The sequence below is a fragment of the Carya illinoinensis genome, chromosome 9 (genome assembly GCF_018687715.1).
Source record: "Carya illinoinensis cultivar Pawnee chromosome 9, C.illinoinensisPawnee_v1, whole genome shotgun sequence".
NCBI classification, from domain to species: domain Eukaryota; kingdom Viridiplantae; phylum Streptophyta; class Magnoliopsida; order Fagales; family Juglandaceae; genus Carya; species Carya illinoinensis.
This window is the reverse complement of record NC_056760.1, coordinates 39,004,801-39,029,044: the sequence shown is the minus strand read 5'-3', so window position 1 is coordinate 39,029,044 and position 24,244 is coordinate 39,004,801. Positions and strand designations below refer to the sequence as shown.

Sequence of the window (24,244 nt, the reverse complement as noted above, 5' to 3'; positions counted from 1 at the left end):
CACTTTGATATAACTGTCCATTCATCATACAGAGACCATAGACCATATTAATTGCAATCACACATGTATCCAAGTTTGAAAATGCAAATTATTTAGATTTGTCATGCGACTCCAAATATGCATAAATCTAGACTTATCCCCCTATTTTGTCGTGGAGATGAGAGATTCTGTGTATAAATTTTTGTTGTTTCTTTCGTATTTCATGGGGGCCCGGGCCGTAGAAACTTGGGTGGAATTTAAGTGGATATTCCACGGTGATTATGGGAAATTCACAAAGTGGGTGAGAATGCAAAAACTCAAAACTTCTTCATCTTGAAATGACGGATATGTAACCAAACGCTGCATTTACTTGAAACTAAGAAACCGTGTGAGGAAGAGAGAGGTGTATGCAAAATATAGCCATGTTTTTGAAGCTTGGAATATTGTTGTCTCTGCTGGTAGGCTTCGTAGCTTCAGAAGATATCAGCTTCACCTTCAATGGATTTAGATCGGCGAATCTAAGCCTAGACGGCGCTGCCTCTTGGTGTGACATATCCTTGAGGGCTTTGCTAGGGTTTTCTCTCTTTGAGTTTCTGTCGCATGGATGCCGCTGGGGTTGCCGTGAGTGCCCCAGCTAGTCCCCGCTCGTACTCTGACTTGGTGGCATAAACACCTCTACCCTAGGATTGTTCAACTGGGCTGGATTTAAATCTGGCCCGGTTAGGAACCCGAAACCCGGATTCAATCCAGTCTGAAACCCTTATTGCAGAACCTGGATCTGTCTGGTCCGGATACGGATTGTCTAACCCGGGTACAGCTTTTAAAATTCGATACCCGAGTTTATGTAAAAACCAGAGTTTTAAGTTTTCAACTCTCTCGTGTTCATTAGGTTTTCATTATCTTCAAGCTTCCGCCCCCCTCACTTCATCTTGCTCACTCTCTCGCTGAAACCTAGCTTACTCTACTGATCAAAGTGTCGTCTTCATCCTCGTGCCGTCGTCTCTATTTTGTGGCTCTGTTTTTGTCCTCGTCTCACTCTCTCTTCTCTCTCTCTCTCTCTCTCTCTCTCTCTCTCTCTCTCTCTCTCTCTCTCTCTCTCTCTCTCTCACGCCGAAACCCTAGCCTCCTTTGCCGATCAAAGCATCGTTTTTATCCTTGTGCCATCGTTTTCATCCACGGGTATGTCTTATTCTCTTTGTTTGTGTATTTCCCTCTTTGTTGATTTTGGGTTTGTTTTGATGAGAATATTTGAGGAATATTTTTATGGGTTAGATCTGTAATATTTTTATGAGTATGTTTGTTCTCTCTGTTGTAAATACTTCTTTTTGGTTTGTAAATCAACAATATTTTTCTTGATTTTTGAATCTGTTGTAAATGTTTCTTTGGATGGGCAAAACTTGGGTCTCACCGTCAGTGAGATATGCAGTTGTTCCTAATGAAACTGTAAGATCCTGTTTCAATAACTTTTTATATCAAAGTTGTATCTGTTATGAACAAATGATCCCACTGAAATTTGAGCAATGACAGATGTAACTTGGATGAAAGATTCAGAGTTTATGTATAATGGTTTTTTCCCTTACATTTATATAAAAAAAAAAAAAAAACACAAATTTATTTTTAGTGGATGTTTATACAGCACCATCAATGTAAAAACAGAGTTTTTACATTTTGAAGAGTATTCGATTGTGATGGGTTTTAGAGTTTGGTGGAATTTGAATCTTAGGATTAATTTTGGATTCGGTGGGTTAGAGATCTATGATTATTTTGTATTAGATCTGGCCTGACTCATCAATTTAATGCCTTTTGAATGCAAGGTCCTCCAAGAAATCTGTTTATTGGTTGAAGTTTCATCCAAGACGCTATTCTAGTTAAATTTATTCATTTTTCTCATGTTGTTCTGATGAGTTGATCCTATAGATCAGGTCCCTATTGCCCAATCTACTCTGTTGAATCTTTTTGTTGAGTATGTGCATCATTGTGTGGTTATTTTTTATTTTTATTTATTTGTTTATTTATTTTTATTTTTTTTTAAGAAGAGTTAGGGCCACATGTCCAAGACTGACCCCTTCCCAAATTTATTAAGAAAAAATCCTCACTTCTGGCGGAGGAATACCAAAATTACATAAGAACCAATAAAGATAGAATAAAAAATACATGCCTTAAAATAAATCTCCCTACCAACAAGAACAAACCTTTAAGCCATAAAACAACTTAATGACCTCTAAACAACTTAATTACCTCTAACATAAGGCAAGGCAATTTATCCATGCGAATCAAACCTCTAAGAAAATTTGGAACATGTAACAAAGATCGCCAAACCAAGGTTGAGCCTTGAGCTCTAATTTTAGCTAAAAAAATCAGTCGGTGCATTTCCTTCTCTATAAACATGGTTAATAACAAAATCCCCACCTTCGTACAGTCTCATAGCCTCCTCCCAAAAATCTTCCAAATACCAAACTCCACAATGTTTCTTCTGAACTCAAGATACACAAATCATGGAATCAGACTCAATGTCCACCTGATGTAGACCCAACACTCGGCAATATTTCAACCCAATTAACAATGATTTCAATTCAGCATGGTTATTAGAGCCCACCCCAAGAGAGCACGAAAAGGACAGCACCATATTGCCCTGCAAATCCTGAATAATACCCCCCGCACCTGAACTTCCTGGATTACCGAGGCTACAACCATTTTAAGGCTTTTCCCAACAAACCAATTTAACCTGCACCTTTTTAATAGGTAAAACTGGTATGTTCAAATCCCTCAACCTTTCCTCATCAGCAAAACCAATCTTTGTAACTTTTGTTAAGGAATTTTGCACTTTTCTTAGCCACACACAAATAGACCTCCAAATCTCTTCGGTTGATATGGATTTACCTTCCATCCGTGCCTTACACCTGCATTGCCACAATTTCCAAACAATAATAGAAGGAATAAGGCCCAAAATATTACCCACCTGGGATTTGGTAAACGCCCGTTGTTGCACGTAAACTTTGATTCAAATTAATGAACCAAAAATTTAGTACAGTTTTACCTGCAAGTATACAGGTGTTGTAGTATCTTACAGGATCGAATCCACAGTGATTGACTTTTGTGATAAAGAAAATAAATTCAGACAATGAAACGAAATTACTAAAAGAAACGTATAATCGAATATAAAGATGAAGACTTATAAAATAAATGAATCAAACTAAAATGATAAAATGAATTGATAAAAAGAAAGACTAAGGTTTCGAGGATCCGTCTAATAATGTATGATATTGTTTCTGATTGATTTATTTCAATTAAACTAGAATAATGATTCCGTTTAATTGGAAAATTTAACATTTAAGATCAAGAAAAATAGTCGCTTATGATTGAGTGTGAACGATTGATGATTAAAACATTCACAAATCTATTTGAATATTATAGGGATTCCTCAAGCATTCACTGTATTCGAAAATCACAATGAATCAAGATAAATATATAGATAATCAAAATATCCAATAATAAAATCCTTCAATCGATCAAACTCGCAGAATAAATTTTACGTGGATCCAAAAAAAATATTTAAATCATTAAACTTCACCTCTAACCTTTGTATGAAAATTTAACCAAACATATTCATTACAAGTACTATAGAAATCACATAAATATTCTTTATTAGAAAACTAAAATAAAATATAAGAAATACTAAGCAACAATTTAGAAATAACAAAATTTGGAATCTAGTTGATACAGAGGAATAAATCCCACGCAATCAAACTAATCCCAATCTTTTTCCTTTGGAAACGATATTCCCAGCTCCAGCCGACTTCTCCCTTTTGACAAATGACCGATTCACTCCTTAATCCCATCCCCCTTTACATAATACATGACCACCGACTACTTTCTTTCACTCACCCAATCATGGCTCCCTCTCCATCTCTCGACTTCTTTTCTTTAATGAGAGCCCACGTAAATCACTCTAGCAAATCACCACCTACACGTCTACCTCTCTACTCACCCTCCTACAAATCATCAATCATCAGATACACGTCCCCCTCTCAACTCCTACACGTACCCTCTCTTCTCACCCTCTCTATTTCTGGAAACTCCCCACCAACTGACTCCTTTCAAAAACAGCACCGACCCTCCTGCAAATTCCCTGCACCCACTGACTCTTCCACTCACCCAATCAAAATTATCTCTCTCGCCTGCACCATTCTCTTCTCACCCTCCCTCCATATCTCTTCCGTCTAGCAATATATATATATATATATATATATATATATATACAGCTGCCTCAAGTCGGTGCCAAACTCCTCCAATCCCAATTCACTCCAACCGACTTCTCACAAATAATCACCACCAACTCTGTCACTCTCCACAAGTCAAGCACGGCACTTAGATTCAATGTACAACTCCCTCCAATCCAAGTAATGCATGGCAACCCTCTTCTCTTAATCCAACGTCCCCTTTTTATAAAGTCAAGCGTGCTCTCTTCAATGAATCACCCTCACTTTCTCTCCACCGATTTCTCTCTTTACTCCCCTCAATCACGACACCTCTCTTTCTTTCTTTTTTTATTTTTTTCCAGCCCACATGCCTTCACGTTTCAGCCAGCCCCATTTCCTTTTGTCTACCGATTTCCTTTCTTTCTTTTCACACCAACCGACTAATAAATTCAACTCATGCACCAACAACCGAAGCCATCAACTTTATTTGATTTTGCTTGAATATCAACTACTACATTTTCAGTATTGGAGGATTAAGCACTTCCAGTTCGCTTTAGCTGCACCAACCGAAGCTATCAACAAGCTGCCGCCTCTTACATTCACACTCCACCAAAAATCTTCATCTTTTCTTTTTTAGCTGCTGAAGTACACCGCTTCCTTCATGTGAATTTTATTTGAACTGAAAATAAGAGATAAAAATAGCACTCAAATACAAATTAAAAAAAAAAAACTAGATTATAAAAAAATAGATTATATATGTGAGGAAATATTGTTCAATTAAATCATAGTAATAAAATTAAGCATAAACATGATATCAATCAATTAAAAATCACAACTCGTATTTATGCTTATTAACCTTTTTTCCATCTAAAACCAATAATAGTATCACAAAGAATTTAAAATACATTGGTTTTAAATAGCTAAAACATGCAATATTTCAGCTCAATCACCCGTCTAAACCACATTAACACCAATTCAAACCATCGTTTATTTGGATCATAAGGAATTCCCAAGATAAGAGAAAACCTCTTCCAAATCTCAGAAGCCACATCACCTGCAACAAGAACGTGGTTTAAATCTTCATAGACTCCTCGGTCACAACAATTACACTTGGAAGTAATAGGTATACCCATTCTCCTCAACCTATCATCAACACTTAAATTGTTATGAAAAGCCTTCCACATTAAAATGGAGATTTTGTTTTGGTAGAGCTTCATGCCATACCCACTTAGCCCAAGGCACCATTGGTGCATTAACCCGAACACACTGCCATGCACTTTTAGTAGTAAAACATCCATCTTTATTATGAATCCAAACAAGTAAATCCTGTCCATCTTTTTGAGCACCCAAAAAACTACAAATCTCCTCCGTTTTTTGTGTTCCCACTAATCTTTCCAAAACTTCAATATCCCAACCATTTTCAACTCTAACATCAACCAACATCATCTTTGGCTCATCAATCACTGTATAAGAATTAGTAAGAGGACCTTCATTTAACCAGTTATCCCACCAAAAAGAAATATTCCCATCCCAGACTCTCCATTTCAAATTATCTAACAATGTTGGACTACATTTAACCACCATTTTCAAAAATCTTGAACCCTTTTTAGGGTCTATTAAGGAGACATGGTTATCCCCAACATATTTAGCACGAAAAAATTGTGACCAAAGATCACTCCCAGTCATAATTTTCCATGCAAATTTCATGTGTAGAGAAGTTTGAACGTCATCAAAATCACGAAGGCCAATTCCCCCCTCTTCAGTCGGCTTACACATCGACTTCCATCCCACCCATTTCTTTTTTTCCTTTCCATCTTTTTCACCCCAAAAAAATGAACTGAGAAGCCTGTTTAGAATTTTCAAAATCCCTTTTGGCAATTGAAGGATAGACATAATATGAATAGGCATACTCGACAAAACATGCTTCAACAAAATCAATTTGCCCCCAACAGAGAGACACTTTAATTTCCACCCCCCAAGCTTATTCCTCACCCGATTAAGAATAGGATCTAAATGTAAATTAGTAAGCCTTCCAGTAACAATCAGTGCACCAAGATAGGTAAAAGGAAAATTACCTTCTATAAAACCAGTGATATTGATAAGATCCCTCTTCTGCCTTATAGAGAATTACTTCGCAAAATATATTGACGTCTTCTCCTTGCTCACTCGCTGCCTGGACCAAGACTCATAAGTCTCAATAACCTTCATCAATTCTCGCATCGACTTTTTCCTTCCATTAGTGAAAATAACTACACCATCTGCATTAAGAAGGTGAGAAACAAGAGGCACACCTCTCGGATGCGAGAAACTCTTAATATTGCCACACAAAAAATTTTTCTTTAGTAATCGAGAAAAAACTTCCTCCATAATGATAAAAAGATATGGAGATAATGGATCCCCCTGTCGCAAATCACGACCTCCTTGAAAGAAATCTCGAGACGTCCCATTCATCATGACTGAATACCAAGGCGAAACAATACAATTTTTAATCATAGCATTAACAGAAGGGGAAAAACCAAAGCCTGCCAACACATGTAACAAAAACTCCCACTCCACTCTATCATAAGCCTTGGCCATATCAAGTTTCAAAATAACATTACCACCCAACGCCTTTTTGTTAAGAGAATGCACAATCTCTTGTGTGAGACTGATATTATCGAAAATACTTCTACCTTGAATAAATGCACACTGTTCAGAGGAGATCAAAGCAAGCAATAAAGGGGCAAGCCTTGCCACCAAAACCTTAGTGCAGGTTTTGTAAAAAATGGAACATAAATTGATAGGATGGAACTTATCAAATCCCGTCAGCTGAGCCATTTTTGGAATAAGCACAACAAAAGAAGCCGTATAGAATCTAGGGAGAGGAACTCCCTTAAAAAAATCCCATACAGCCTCCACCACCTCCACATGCACAATATCCCAACAAGAACGATAGAAACCTGAACCAAATCCATCCGAGCTTGGACTACTCTCTATAGGAATACTGAAGACTGCTTGTTTCACCTCTTCTTCTGTAAGCAAAGAACAAAGCCTCAAATTATCCTCATCCGAAATCACATTAGAAACTAAATCCCCCAAATCCAGAAGTACTACACTAGTAGATTGTCCCAAAAAATCCATGAAATATTTCACGGCACCATCATGAATTTCTTGCGGTGTCTTTAACGTAGTACCATTAGTCAAACTCATCTCCATAATCCTTGTTTGCTTCCTTTTATTGAGAATAGCATGAAAATACCGGGAATTTTTATCACCATGCTTCCACCATCTAACTTTAGCACACTGAGCCAACCGAATTTCTTCACGATGAGTCCAGGTATCCAGTTCCATCTTTGAAGCCAACAGGTCAAGCTCCACTTCTTCTTCATACCTCACTTGCAACTGCTCATCCAGCCTCTCTATGCGATCCTCCAACTCCTGAATGTGCCCACTCGTCCACCCAAAAACTACCTTATTCCATCCTTTTAAAGCTACTCTCACCCTTTTTAATTTTGCCACCAGTTTCATGAGAGCACCACCGACATCAGTTTGATCCCAAGCCTCATGAACACATCTAGCAAAATCAACATGATCCACCCACATTTGCTGAAAATGGAATGGTGACGGCCCATAGCGTTCAACATTTTTCACCAACGAAATGACCATAGGAGCATGATCCGATGACGTATGAGGCAAATATCACATAACTGAATCTGGAAATGCATCAAAAAAATTTTGATCTACCAAGGAACGATCCAAACGAGCCTAACTCTGTGTATTACCAGCATGCCCATTACACCATGAATAACTCTTACCCAAGAATTTTAATTCCATTAATCCACAATTATGTGTCCAAGAATTAAACTCCTCCGTGGCCATCACAGGTCGTGGCCTACCACCACGTCTCTCCCCATCATTCGCTATAATATTAAAATCCCCTGTTACTAACCAAGGTTCATTAGAATTGCTTTCCCTGGAAAGTTCCCACAACACCAGTTGTTGCTCATATAAACATTTGGCATACACAAAAGAAATTTTACACTTCATCCCACCATCAGCCACAAGAATAGAAATTTGCTGACTTCCACAACTAACCATGCTTACATTAACATCATTCATCCACAATATCCACAATTTCCCATTCCACGCACCATTTGAAAACCCATAATCAAAATCAAGCATTTTTTTAACATCATCCAATTGTTCATCACGTAAAAAAGGTTCCGCAATCACAAACATCTTCAGCTTATGTACTTTCATAATCTTTTTCAACTTGCTATTAGAAGATTTCACTCCTCTAAACTATTTCACCCAGGCCAGGTTCCAGCCCGGGTTTGAAACCTGGGTTCCGGATTGAGTATACCCAGGTTCCCAGATGAACAGTCATACTCTACCCATCCTTAAGGTGGAGGTGCCTCTGTGTCCTTTGAAGGTTTTTGAAGGAGTGCCATATGTCTCCTTTACGAAGATGTAGATTGAGCATTTTGCTCAGCCTTTCAAGTTCTCATCAGTATTGAAGTTTCTACATAGGCGGCCATCACTGGATAATATTAGAGCCTTCTGTTGGCGTCATTGGTGGGTTGGCTATTCAACTGGTGATTTCGGCAATGGCAAATCCTAGATTGGTCTTTGTAAGGTTGTCTAATGAAGAGGATTTTATTAAAGGCTTTTCCCGTGAGGCTTCTAAAATCGACGGTGTTCCATATCGTGTGTTTCATTGGTCTCTAGACTATGTTGAGGATCAAGAACCATCCTTGGTTCTGATTTGGATTTTTTTTACTTGGGCTTCCTCTGAATTATTACCATGAATCTTTCTTGAGGAATATTACGTTACCATTGGGGCAGTTTATTCGATGGGTTAATTGTACTCAATGTGTTACGAAAACTGATGGTGCATGAGTTTGCATGAAGATGGATATTTCTAAGGCACCTACGGAAGAGTTTTGGATTGGTGTTCCTAACCAGTCTTCGAGTTGGTTACAGTCTGTGGTGTTTGAAACTCTCCCAGCATTGTGTTCTCGCTGTTGCATGCAAGGGCATAATTTGAAAACATGTACTTAAAACTGAAGGTGCGGATCTCGACAAGGACAGTGAGCAAGCCCCTAAAAATTAATTTGTGATGCAACACATTTTATTTTGGAATTTGAAGGGTGTTACTACGTCCCAAAAGAGATTGAGTTCTTTAGTTAGGAAGAATTTGCCAGGTATCATTGCCGTTGCAGAGCCTTTTTTACTGTCGAGTCGTGTGAGTGTTTTGCAGAGTAGGTTAAATATGGTTGGTAGTGTTTCAAATGAAGAGGTGGGTGGAAAGATATGGGTTATGTGGGCATCAAGGACTCAGGTCTCTATTTTAGATGTTTCAAAGCAACATATTACTATACTCATGTCTGAAGGTCATAAAAGTGTTTGTATTTCTCTGGTTTATGCTAAATGTTCGCCCATTGAGGGGAGGGAGCTATGGCATTCTCTTGCAGTAGGTGTAGCTGATGTTATGCCTTGGATAATTGTTGGTGATTTCAATGTTATTAGATATGATTCAGAGAGGGGGGAGGACATCCTAGACCGGTTGCTGCTATGGAGGAGTTTAATGAATCAATTGAGTTTGTAGGTCTAATGAAGTTGAGGTATGAAGGTAATCAGTTCTCTTGGTCTAATGGACATGAGGGTTTGGCTCGTAGATGGTCTTAACTGGACCGGTCTTTGGTCAATGCCATTTTTCTAGATTTTTTTCTGAATGCATACATGTAGTATCTTTCTCGTAGTACTTTGGATCATGCCTCAATTTTGATTCGATTGGACATGGTTAGTAGTTCCTATGGGTTTTTGGTGTTCAAATTTCAACAAATGTGGGTGACACCTAATTCTTTCTTGAGTTATATTGTCGTGGCGTGGGAGGATGAGATTGAGGATCATGGTATGTTGCGGTTAGCCAGGAAATTAAAATATTTGAAGTCTGTACTCCTGGTTTGGAATCATGAAGTATTCGATAATATTCAAAATCAAACTGTTCATTTGGAGGAGAGGTTGGCTAGGTTAGAGGTCAGGTTGCAATATGAGTTTAATGATGAGGATGAAGAAGATTATCTTGTTACAAAGGCTGAACTAGATGTGTGGTCTCATCAGGAAGAGGTTCTTCTTCCAGAACAAGCAAATCAGAATTTGCTTTCACATGGGGAAGCTTTGGCTCAACTTTTCTGGACACTGAGTTGTAAACGTAAAAATTTGGTACACAAAATGAAGCTTCAATATGGCAACTGGCTTAAGAGTTCAGAAGAAGTGCATGAGGGAGTGGTTGAGTATTTTAAGAAGTTTTTGGAGTATAATTAGGTGGAGGAAGAGCCTAATTTATCTGAGTTAATTCAACCGGTCATCTCACAGGAGGAGAATAATATACTGTCCTCATGTCTGAAGGTGGAATTATGCAATGCATGACATGGCACAATTATTCAACAACCAACAATTCCAAACATAATCCAATCACACATATCAACTCCATCCTCAAATCCAACCAACCCCCAAACTCCTCAAACTCAATCCAGCACAACTAACCAGATCACAAAGACTTGTAAATGTAAAATATATTTAAACCTCAAAAGGTTATTTGGAAATTACTTTCAGTGCTAAAAGGAACTCTGGAAGATCAAAGGTCACACCAAAAGTGGTGGAGCAGCGGCTGAACTGAGTTTTCCAAGCAACGACTGTGGGTCTCAAAATACTCAATTTTGAATGGGGACAAACGAAGACTTGGGACGGCTAGGGAAGGGCTTAAGGGTGTTGGTGAAGCTTATGGTGGTGGTGGTTGGCCGTGGGTGACGGCATGGACAGAGGTTTAAGGCCAAAAAGCATAAATCGAAGATGTAGCTCAAGGGGCTTCAAGGGTGGCGGATCGAGGCTAAGAATGGGTGGGTTAGGTTGCTGGAAGGCCGATGATGACGTGGTGTAGGGATGGGGGCCGGTGGTGGTGCAACGACAGTGGATTGGAGGAAAAGCCATGAGGCTTGGTGGACTTCGTGGGAATGGACGACCGAGAGTTAGAGGCTGAGCTTTGTGGGGGATGATGGCCGGCGAGAGGGGAAGCTATGGTGATAATGGTGGAGCCATTGGATGGTGCACGGCGGGGCTACGGGTAATAAGTTTATAACCCGCTCGGGCTTTACATGGTTAGGAGAGAGAAGAAGGGGGCTTGGGATGGTGGCTAAGGTGGATGAGTTCACCGGAGGGTGGGGGAGGTTGTGGGCTGGGTGGTGTCGTTGGATGGTGGCGCACGGCGGTGTTGAGGTGGAGAGAAGAAAACTCATGGTGAGGGGGAAAGAGAAGTGTCTCGCGTGGGCTGGGGGACAAAGGGAGAAGAAGAAAAGGGGGAAAGGGAAGAAAAAGAAAAGGGAAAAGGGAAAAAGAAAAAGAGGAAGAAATTAGATCCAATCTTTACCTCTCGGGGTCTAAAAATTGATCCAACGAAAATGATTTCAAAACAAAATTTTAAATAAAACTAATTTAAACAAAATGACTAATTAAAATAAAATGATAGAATCCAACAATAACATAATTTAAAACAAAGAGCATTTTAAATAATAAAAAATATTTTAATAACAATAAAACACATCGAATTAAATTTCACAGTTAAAAGTTGTAAAATAATACTACATAAATCATCTAAAATTTAAAACAAGAAAGCTCATAACCCTAAGAAATGCAATAGTTAGTTAGTTAAAATACACGTAAATATGGAGTATCATATTAAATCTGTTCTTTCTTGTATGGAGACGCATTTGTTAGCAGTGTTGGATGTTCCAAAGATAGTGTTGAATAAGCTAAATTCTATTTTATCAAATTTCTTTTGAGGAGAGTCTAAAAGGAAATGGGTTTCATGGCCACATATGTGTAAGCCAATGTTGGAGGGGGGGGGGGGGGGGGAGGGGATAGGTGTTAGAAATTTTGCAGATGTTCAAAAAGCCATGCACATCAAATTTGCTTGGAGACTTTTGTCCACTAATAATTTGTGGGCAAGTTTCTTTAAAGCAAAATACTGGAAGGGGGGAAATGTCTTGATACCCGAAGTGAAGAGTGGTGATTCAAGGATTTGGAAATCAATCTCCAAGGTGGTGCCGGAAGTTCTGGAAAATTTGTCTATTAAGGTGCAAGATGGGAATGTTTCATTCTGGTTTGATAAGTAGTTGTCAAATGGACCTTTGGCTATTTCGAATTTAATGGTCTCTTGTCCACAATTAAAAATTAGAGATTGTTGGGTTGAAAATGTTTAGGATGAGTTGTTGCTAGAAAGCTTGGTTAGTTGCAATCAGGCAAGGAATATTGTTGCTGCAGTTCCGTGTAGACGTGAAGGAAAATATTGTTAGTCTAGCAGCCAAGTCGTGATGGCAAATTCTCCTCGTTGTTGGCATGGGATACGATATGAGTGAAGGGGCCTAAGTTGGAAGGTATGGAATGGATATGGAATAATCTTCTATTGAAAAAAGCTTCGATTTGCATGTGGAAAGCAAGGTTTAACTGCCTCCCAATTGATGAGCATGTACAGTCCGTGAGTATTCCTTTAGTCTCTCGCTGCAATTGTTGTGGTTTGGGTGCAAGAGAGGATCGGGATCATGTTTTAAATTCAGGAGATATAGCCAAAGAAATATGGAAGAGGGCATTGGTGGCATTAGGGGTAAATTGCACAGAGATTTCGAGCTGGTGGGGACAGGTTTGTTACTAGTTTCGGTGTGCCAAGAAGTCTGCCCAAAAGGGAGTGCTGATTAGGTTGATGCTAGTTTTAATGTCTTGGAAGTTATGGAAGTGGTGGTATTTAGTTAGGATGGAAGGGAGATGTGATTCAATGGATAGTATATGGTTGTTCATTAAAACCTGTTTGAGATTAATTTCCGAGAAGATGCTGAAAGATGGGTTTGTTTCTTGCTTAGACAGTGCTATCCTTAAGGAACTTGAGGTTCCGATTTTGCTTACGAATTTTTGGAGGAGGCCAAGAGAAGGTTGGTTCAAGTTAAATTTTGATGGCTCTTGTAGAGGTAACTCGGGCAGCTGTGAGGATGGTAGAGTGGTGTGTATTGATAGGGAAAGAGTTGTGGTAGGTTTTTCAGCAAAGTTTGATCATGGTATTAATAATGAAGAGGAGCTTTGTGCTTTATTTCTTGGTTTATTACTTTGTAGGGACCTGGACGTAAGGAAGTTGGAGACTGAGTGTGATTCGATGTTGTTGGTAAAGTGGTTGGAAAAATTTTCTTGTACACTTTGGTATTTATGGGATTTTTGGGAAGAGCTTATTAAGGTTATTCAGGACATTGAGTACGCGTTTTCACATCAGTTTAGAGAAGGTAATAAAGTGATGGATCTTTTAGCAAGGCAGGGGGAGGAGGGATGGAATTGTACATACATTGGTATAGATAATTTGTCCATCCGTTTGAGAGGTTTGATTAGAATGGATTACCTTGGCTTGCCTTGCTTTAGGAAATAATGTTTGAGTGGAGTTTTGTTGCAAGTGTGGTTTATAGTTTGTTTTGTTAGGTTTTCCTTTACAATAAGTGGGGGTTGTTTTCAATAAAGTTTTTTTGAGGTTCTGCCCTCCTTTAAAAAAGAGAGAGAGAGAGAGATTGGGTAATTGCAAATCAAATGATAGTGTGAGAGAATTATATGCACTTCTATTTATTTATTTGTTATTCAATTACGCTTTATACCACATACTCTTTTGTTTACTCTCATTTTATTATGTCCATTTATAACTATTAATGAATTCTTGTTTAAAAAAAAAATATTTAGAAGTCTTATTTTTAACATACGTAACATATTACTAATGTAAAAAATTTTAAATCAATTATTTAAAAAATTATTTTTTTATTATTTTTTTTCAGTTATAAGTAGTGTACTAGCACACAAACTTCTTTGTAGCAAAACTTTTAAAAGAATAATTGAAGAACATATGGATAGCGAAACTTTAGCCCAATGGAACCGGGTATAACGAAGGATATTCTTTTGTAACACTTGGGTCGACAAAGGTGGTGGTAGATCTAGAAGAAGGGTTCGTGTGAAGGAAGGGGTGTTTCTCTGACTCTGGGTAAAGTACTTGTTCTGAATGGGGTGTACTTACTGTTTGGGAAGACTCGAACTGAGATCATCAATTTTTACTATAATATTTTACAGGTTATTTACATTTCTGGTATTAAAGAAGGTCAATCTCTAGCTTTATTGAAAATAGCGCGCTGGCGGCACAAGGCTGACAACTTAGAGAAATGCTAGGGACAACCAGCTGCGTCCCCACCGCGGCCTCAGGTCCTACCTGGCATAATCCCTAGACGACGTCGTTCTAATTTGAACAACAAAACAAATCGAGCCACCCACTTTGTCTTCTCCCCATCTTCATCCCTTCACCCAACTTCGAGAATCGAAACCCACCATCTTCGGCGTTCTCTTCACCCATCATCAACTCCTCCCCACCAAATCACCCATCTTCTGGTTTCTAAGACTTCATGTCCTAATGTTTTTTTTTTTCTTTCTGGGTCTCATTTTTTTTCTTTCTGTTTGTCATCAAACCCAAGCGTACGTTCTCCCTTCTATTTCACTGCTTTTATTTCATCCATTTGTTTCCGATTTGATTTTCAACAAATGAAGCAATCGAATTAATAGATAATCGACAAAACTCAGCAAAGTTAATCACTTTTTTGCCAAACCACAACCATTTTTTTCCAACCACATGCACACGGAGACACCACACGAAGCCGACGAACGCACGAGATCTACCAGTTGTTGTCTCGAATCTCATATTTGTAGGATATGTGTGATTTTCCTCTATTTTCTCAGCAACCAAACATACCGTTATGGACCATTGCAGACTATAGCGTGATTTTCTTCTATTTTCTCAGCAACCAAACAGGCTATTACAAATTATTTTCAGATTTTTCTCTGTTTTCTCGGCAACCAAACAGATTTTCCTTTGCTTTCCTCTGTTTTTCTCAAGGTTTTTTTGCCAGGCTTCGAGCTTGTCTTTGAGCTTGATGGGATGAGAATGCAGTGGAAATTCAAAGGGAATGAGAGGTTACAGAGGTAAAGAAGAAGAGGGAAAGAAATGAAGAGAAAAGAAATGGCAGAGGAATCCTATCTCAAAAGAAAACGATGCCGTTGTGTTTTTTATGCCACGTAGGATACGAGGCCACAGCGGGGGCATCTCGCGGTTGTGTATAGCGTTTCTCTCCACATCAGCTGCATAATAGCAACATAATTCATCTTCTATCTATAAGCTCACGTGTTGCATGCTCCATGCTATATCTCTCTGATAGAAAAACCAAAGAACAGCTTGCGTTCGTGTCCCACGTGAACCAAGAAAAGAGCCTGATGTGTTGCATATTTAATTTCTTTCACTATGCGCTAAACATAGGAAAGGCAAAATTCGTTCCAGAAATCATGTTTATGCATGTTGTGTGCCCAAAGAGCTTTGCTGCCTTTCAAAAAATGACTGTTGCCTTCACTTGTGCCAGAAAATTGCCTTCCAAACTATAAAATTGCATCCCGTGTCCATAAATGTGTCGCGTGCCCAAAATCCAGCTGGTCATTTTTTAAACTGGATTTCAGCATGCTTGTGTTTTTTATGTGGACTTGCGGTACCAACTTTTTCTTAGTCAGCAATGTTTTTCCTGAAATCAGAGCATAGCATTGACATCTTGTAAATTATCAATCTGAAGCAGCAGCTCATCGAGAGGCTCGACTTTTATTTAAAAGCAGTTCTGAAAACAAGGAAAAGAAATAACACACAAAAAATAGAAAACTAAAAATAAATTAAAATGGAGAATAGAATATTAAAAATGTGTTGTGCATGTTAGGAAATATTGTCTAATTAAATCACAAGTTATAAAATTAAGCATAAAACATGCTATTAACCAATTTAAATTGCAACTAGGATTTATGCTTCTTAACCATTTTTTAATCTAAAACTAATAATAATGTCTTAAAATAATTAAAAAGTAAGGATTCTAAATGTATCAAATATGTAATAATTCAGCTCAATTAGCTCACTAGCACTAACTTACCATTTAGTGTAAAAATCATGGCGCCCCCCCCCCCCCCCCCCCGCGAGGCCATGTTTAAAATTCCTTAGATGGAGATGCATGAGCTTAATGGTTTTCCGGACAAGATCACGTGCTGAGCTTGTCTCCTGACGTTGAAAGGAGCAACGGGTTGCTACCCCTGAGATCCATCGAAGGGTTCAGAGAACTGGCCCACCCATTCATGGCACAGTTTATTGGGAGCACGAATAGTAGACGACCGTTTTACTTGCAATCACATATGTTTACAAGTTTGAAAATGAAAATTATTTAGGTTTGTCAAGAGACTCCAGTATGCATCAATTTAGACTTATCCCCTTATTTTTGTCAAGGAAAATGAGAGATTATGTAAAACTCTTAGTTGTTTCTTTCGTATTTCATGAAGGCCCTGGAAACTTGGGTGGAATTTCAGTGGATATTCCACGGTGATTATGGGAAATTCACAAAGTGAGTGAGAATGCAAAAACTCAAAAGTTCTTCATCTTGTAATGACGGCTATGTAACCAAACGTTGCATTTACTTGATATTTAAGTACTGAAACTAAGAAATGTTGTGCCTCAAGCTGCCCAGAAATCACACCCACAATAGATAGAGACAGTATTTAAGTGGTTCGGCAACTTGCCTACGTCCACTGAAGCGGAAATTCGATTTTTCAATATGTTTGTACAATTTTACAAACACTCACAACATCTCTCTATCTCTCTCAAATGGCCTCCGTTTTGGGTTTCCCCAGAACCCATTTTCGCGTTCAACCCTCTGCCCGATCTCTCACCTTAGTGAGGATGATCTTCATCTTCAGAATTCATCTCCTTTTATAGGAGAACCATGGGGGACAAGACACATGCATTTTCAAGTCCTCTTTCAGTGCAGCTTGATCAAGAGCTCTCTTGGTCAATATTTGCTGCCACAAAGAATACGGTGGATGAGTAGATAGTTGGTGGCTGCAGTTGGTGCCTAATAAAACCAAGAGAGAAAATGGTGCACACTTGGGTTGATTTCAAAAATCACCCCCTCCACCCAAGTGTGCCATACCAGGCTGCTTGCAAACTGATTCATTCTTCAAATGATTTCACTCCTTCATTAGAATGCTTGTCAGCCATGAGAGATCCGCTATCAAATGCATCTGCAGGTACGTCTTCAAATGGATGTCCAAATGCTTCTCCAAATGCATCTTCAAATGCATTAGCATCGTCTACATCCACGAAACTTGCAAGGGATTTTCTTCAGAGGAGATTTACAAGTGCCTAACTGCACAATCTCAACTCTCTAGGATTCTTTCTTTTGCTCGAGTCCATGAGTCCGCACTCATGTACACCTTGAGCAAACTGAGATTCGCTCTAGCCACATCTGAGCGAACAATCTGCCTGGTGCCTTTACAGCTTTCAAACCAGGCTCCACAATCCTACAATCACACCAATCTCCAACTTGGAGACTGGTTCTCAACATGCCGAGCTCTATCTCCAGCATGATCCCTTATCATCTTTACAATTTTACAGCTCATGTCTTCAACTTAGAAGACTAACTAAAGTGATGCATAACTTTAGTTCATCACGTACAGTGCCCTTAATCAACACATCTACATAGGGCAACACATCTCCCACTGCACTGGGAATCAATGGTCTCGTACAGACCTTGACACATATCAGAGAACCTGTTGCTAAGGTCTCCATCTCTGATCTGGGTGACTGACCCCCCATCCTGCTGCTGTCTTCAGTCGCATGTACCCGTCTTGTGTGCAGTCTTCGACTTGCATAATCTCCCTTCTTGCAAGATTTTTCTTCATACCGTAGTTCACTACCTTCATTCAGCAGGATACATTTTTAGGTAGTAACCACCATGGAGGTCTGATCGTCTTGGCAGTTCTTTAGGTGTAGATATCCTTGGAACATCTGACGTTTTGTTTCCATCTCTCACACCTGTACTTCATGTCGTGGTCTAGGGAGATTTCTTTAGAAAAGTAAAACTGGGTTCCTTTTACTTTCTCATCTAATTTACACGACAATTAACCCGTGCCAAGACCAATTAATCCTTCGTGACCTTCCAATGCCAAATGCTATTGGGCAACAATAGCAACAATCTCCACCTCAATGAAGATCTTCATAGCTCCCGCTATCATGATTCACCATAAAATCATATCCACTCAGAATAAACCAATTCCAAGCATTTTACTTTGGCCCATGTCGAAAATAACCTTGCTGAAAACTATGGTGTAACTTCCACGTTTGGCTCTCCTGGAAGTTCATCAGCCATCGATATGAATTTCCACCACACACTCTGCATTAATGCGAAACCAATGCCTGTGTGTAAACTTGTGGACCTGCTAACATTAACACATTCTCTATCATGGCAACTCTGGGAATTAGCGACATGCCATGAGGATATACATGTCTCTTTTTTTCATGAAGAGAGACACAACATTAGCATCAATACCAGTATCTCCATTTACTGACTTGGAGCCACTTGCCGAAACTGCTCCTTGTACTAGCTGTTTCACCAGTCGCTAGTATCACTGTTGACTTCAGGGATTGATTTGCCCTTCAACGCCTTTGAGAAAACACTACTGAATGACTGCTGCCTTCAATCTGTCTTTAACAGCATTGTGCACTGCAAGAAATGCAACGCCATGTATTTCTTCAGTCACCATATTCACAGCATCATTCTTAATTTTCTCCTGATTTTAGCAGTCTCTTGTGGCCTGTTCTGCCACAATTTCTAGCGAGTCATCTGTTGTCTAGATCTTGACTTGCCTCTGTCCTTACAATCAACATTCAGGACCAACAACTCGAGATCTTGTCAGAATCTCTTCTGCGCACCTCCTCATCTAGGATAAGATCTCTTACATTGAGAAACTTCAACTTTGACTTCTCTGCAGAATTACTCATAGCCATTCTCATGACCTCCCAACCTTTTGACCACAACGCCAAATGCTATTGGACAACAATAGTACCTTCTGCCTTATCTGAAATTGAACCGTTTCTCCACCTCAAATCTGACAAGATTTGAAGCCTTACTTCCTGACATTGTTTTAATGAATTTACCATAGAAATGAATAGTACCTCACTAAGTCAGTTCCCAGGAAAGATTGGAGGGTCACAATGGACACACTTAAAATTTCCAATCTCCTAGACAGAACTTCCTTAGACTGTACGTATCCACACTACCACACCAAAGCTTCATCAGCACTTTGTAATTTGCAACTGGCTTTTCAAAGAAAGCCATAATGAGATCCGATGCGGTTCTCCTCTTAATAACAATATGCTCCATGAGTTGTATGATTGCAAAAAACATGCTGATATAACAAGTTAATCAACATCGTCCAATGATCTGAAATTTGCTCCATCAAATTTCACGATCCCAACTGGCTTAAATCAAGCCCAAAATCAATGAGTCTGGCATGACTCCAACTGGTTGCGATCAAGCCAAAAACAATTGAGTCCGTCACGACTCCAACTTGCTAAGATCAAGCCCAAAACAAATGAGTCTGTCACGACTCCAACTGGCTACGATCAAGCCCATAGCAAATGAGTCTATCATGACTCTAACTGGCTACGATCAAGCCCACAGCAAATGAGTCTGTCACGACTCCAACTGGCTACGATCAAGCCCACAACTGATTTGCAACACGTGGACGGTTCAGATCAAATGTACCGATGGCGAATCTCAACATTCCCACCGTACCGATGAGTCCGGAATGATCCAAATAGTTTGTCATCACTATTTGATCATCACGATTGAACTCTAATTGGCGTTGGTCTAGCCCAAAATGATCTCCAACACCTCGACAGTTCAGATCGACAGTACCGATGGCAAATCTCCACATTCCCACCGTATAGATGAGTTCAAAATGATCCAAATAGTTTGTCAGCACTATTTGATCATCACAATTGAACTCCAATCGGCGTAGATCTAGCCCAAAATGATCTGCAACACCTCGACAGTTCAGATCGACAGTACCGATGGCGAATCTCCACATTTCCACCGTAAAGATGAGTTCAGAATGATCCAAATAGTTTGTCAGCACCATTTGATCATCACAATTGAACTCCAACCGGCGTAGATCTAGCCCAAAATGATCTGCAACACCTCGACAGTTCAGATCGACAGTACCGATGGCGAATTTCAATATTCCCACCGTATGGATGAGTCTGGAATGATCCAAATAGTTTGTCATCACCATTTGATCATCGCAATTAGACTCCAACTAGCGTAGATCTAGCCCAAAATGATTTGCAACACATTGACAGTTCAGATCAACAGTACCGATGGCGAATCTCAATATTCCCACCGTACGGATGAGTCTGGAATGATCCAAATAGTTTGTCATCACCATTTGATCGTTGCAATTAGACTCCAACTGGCGTAGATCTAGCCCAAAATGATCTGCAACACATCGACAGTTCAGATTGACAGTACCGATGGCAAATCTCGACATTCCCACCTTACGGATGAGTCCGGAATGATCCAAATAGTTGGAAAGCACTATTTGATCGTTCAAATTGGACTCTGAATGGCTTAGATCTAGCCCAACAAAGATCTGAAAAATGGACGGTCCAGATCGTCTGGCGCATGTCTTACACGCGCCATAGTAGGGCGTCTGAGGCACATCTGGCACGTGGACAACACGCGCCAAAGTCCTCTGAGTGCGCGTGGGGGCGCGTGAGCGCGTGCCTTGCAAGCGTCTTTAACCCCCAGCCGCGCGTGAGGGCGCGTGGACGCGTGTCCCTCACGCGTCTTCCTCCTCCAGCCGCGCGTGGGGGCGCGTGGCGCATGTTTCCCACTTCATCTTCTTTTCCTCCAATGCGACTGAGGCGCGTGCATCGCACTCTCCGACTTCCAGGGGCGCGTACGGGCTCCTCCGACCTCCGTTTTCGATGCCGTTTGCGGCTACGGATCCGTCTTGATGAGGGGAACATTGTGGTGTGATCAAAAGTTGATTTTGATCAACTGTAATTTTTTGGGTAGCACGAACCGAAGCTCTGATACCATTTGTTGTGCCTCAAGCCGCCCAGAAATCACACCCACAATAGATAGAAACAGTATTTAAGTGGTTCGGCAACTTGCCTACGTCCACTGAAGCGGAAATTCAATTTTTCAATATGTTTGTACAATTTTACAAACACTCACAACATATCTCTATCTCTCTCAAATGGCCTCCGTTCTGGGTTTCCCCAGAACCCATTTTCGCGCTTAGCCCTCTGCCCGATCTCTCACTTTAGTGAGGATGATCTTCATCTTCAGAATTCATCTCCTTTTATAGGAGAACCATGGGGGACAAGAGACATGCATTTTCAAGTCCTCTTTCGGTGCAGCTTGATCAAGAGCTCTCTTGGTCAATATTTGCTGCCACAAAGAATACGGTGGATGAGTAGATGGTTGGTGGCTGCAGTTGGTGCCTAATAAAACCAAGAGAGAAAACGGTACACACTTGGGTTGATTTCAACAAGAAACCGTGTGAAGAAGAGAGAGGTGTATGCAAAATATAGCCATGTTTTCGAAGCTTGGAATATTGTTGTCGTGTCTACTGGTAGGCTTCGTAGCTTTAGAAGATATCAGCTTCACCTTCAATGGATATAGATCGGCGACTCTACGGCATAGCCGAAATCACTGCTAATGGACTTTTGAAGCTCCCCAATGACACCAAACAGCAGAAGGGTCATGCTTTCTATCCCAATCCTATAAGCTTCAAGAATTCCTTAAATGGTAACTCTTCTTCCTTCTTTGCGACTTTTGTGTTCTCCATCATTTCCCAATATCCAACTTTGAGCGGTCATGGGATTGCTTTCATGATTGCTCCAACAAAAGAGATCTGAGAAGCACTTCCAAGCCGGTACCTTGGCCTTTTCAATGAGACCAACAATGGTAATTCAACCAATCATGCGGTTGCCATGGTACTCGATACAATTGAAAATAGCGAGTTTGCTAAAACGACAATTGTTTTGGGATTGATATAAATGGGCTGAAGTCTAAAAAGTCTGCTCCTATAGGATACTTCGCTGATAATAATGGTGGGTTTAAGAACATGAGCCTTATTAGTGGCCACCAAATGCAAGTTTGGGTGGATTATGCTGGTGTGGAGAAACAAATCAATGTCACTTTATCTCCCATCAATGTCATAAACCCAAAATCCCGCTATTGTCTTTGTCTCTTGATCTTTCGCCTATCATTAACGACAATATGTATGTTGGCTTATCTTCCTCGACTAGCTTTGTTCTATCAAACCATTATGTTTTGGGTTGGATTTTTAGATGATCGGGCTAGGCTCCAGCACTTGTCCACTCGCAACTTCCCATGCTGCCTCGGATTAGAGGTAAAAAGAGATCTAATCTATTGACAATTGAGTTACCTATGATGATTGTCGGTTTAGTCTCGGTGGCAATTTCAGCTGCAATTTATGTCGTAAAATGGAAGAGGAAGCTTGCAGAATTGGTAGAAGACTAGGACCTTGACTATGGGCCTCGCATATTCAAATACAAAGATCTTTATATTGCCACAAAAGGATTCAAGGATAAATAGCTATTTGGCATTGGTGGATTTGGTATGGTTTATAGAGGTGTATTACCTACCCCTAAATTTGAGATTGCAGTGAAGAAAGTCTCCCATGAATCAAGACAAGGAATGAGATAATTTGTTGAAAAAATTGCAAGTATAGGTCAACTTCGCCACAGGAATTTAGTTTCACTCTTGGGCTATTGTCGGTGCAAGGGAGTGCTGCTTTTGGTATATGACTACATGCCCAATCGAAGCCTAGACAAGTACCTATTCGACCAACCCCAGATCACACTCAATTGGAACCATCGGGTCTATTATATCTACACGAAGAATGGGAGCAAGTTGTAGTGCACAGAGATGTCAAGGCCAGCAATGTCTTGCTAGATGGTGCAATGATTAGTAGATTAGGAAACTTTGGTCTTGCAAGATTGTATGATCACGGAACTGATCCACCTCAATCTTAAAAAGTTATATCCATCTCAATCTTAAATCTTAAAAAGTTAAATTCATCTCAATAGAATTCACAAAATACTACTATTCACAATTTAATTCAACTCATCTCAACGTTCCAACTTTTCAAATCGTTTTTAATCTTTTGTTTTAATTTATCTTTTTAATCTGTAGATTACAAGTGACGTCCAATCATTGGTGCCTTATATAACACCATTAAGGATGCATTAATGAGGTACTAATTCCATTAAACTTGGGGGAGGATGAAGTAGAAGAAGTGGAAACTAAAGGGTCTTTAGCCATAATCCAACTAGTTGGAGGGAAAGAAGGAGAGGAGGAAAATGGGGAGTTATTAGGCATTTCATTGCATGTTGTGGCAGGGGCACTGGCCCCTAAGACTATGAGACTAACAGGGGTCATAAATAAAACCAGTGTGATAATCTTCATTGACATAGGGAGTACACATAGTTTCATTGATCCAAATGTAGCAAGGAAAGCTTGACTACCACTGGAGGAAAGCCAACAGTTAGTTCAACCGGCCAATGGAGCCAACCTCCCTTGCCTTGGTTTATGAAGGGTTGTCCCACTCTTATTACAAGGTTTGCATGCTACTTCTGATTTGTATTTGTTGATTCTAGGAGGTTGTGACCTAGTGTTGATTATGGATTGGTTGTTGGGAATAATAGTATGAAATTTTACAAATTTGTTGATGTCTTTTAATGTTGAAAATGAGGCTGTTACATTAAGAGGAGTCTAGTTACCAAGCAGAATAGTGGAAGAAGATGAATAAGTAGAGGGGTTGAAGAAAAATTCTACCAAAGGAATTTGGCTCCAGTTTTTAGAAGGGATTCACAAAGATCCTCAATAACATGTCCTAGTGGGTGTGCAGGGCATTATTGATAAGTTTAAGGGAGTTTTTAACGAGCCAAGTGTTTTGCCTCCATCTAGGAGCCATGATCATAAGATATTGTTACAACCTGGATCCAAACCCACTTGTGTAAGGCCTTATAGGTACCCATATTATCAGAAAGGGGAAATCAAGAGGTTGGAAACATAAATGATAAAGAGTGGAATTGTTAGAAGCAGCCAAAATCCTTACTCTTC

General features: G+C 39.7%; 1 pseudogene; it reads left to right on the top strand.

Annotated features, from left to right (window-relative positions):
• Window positions 1–357: 357 nt before the first annotated feature.
• Window positions 358–23,154, top strand: LOC122277080 (annotated as a pseudogene).
• Window positions 23,155–24,244: the final 1,090 nt, after the last annotated feature.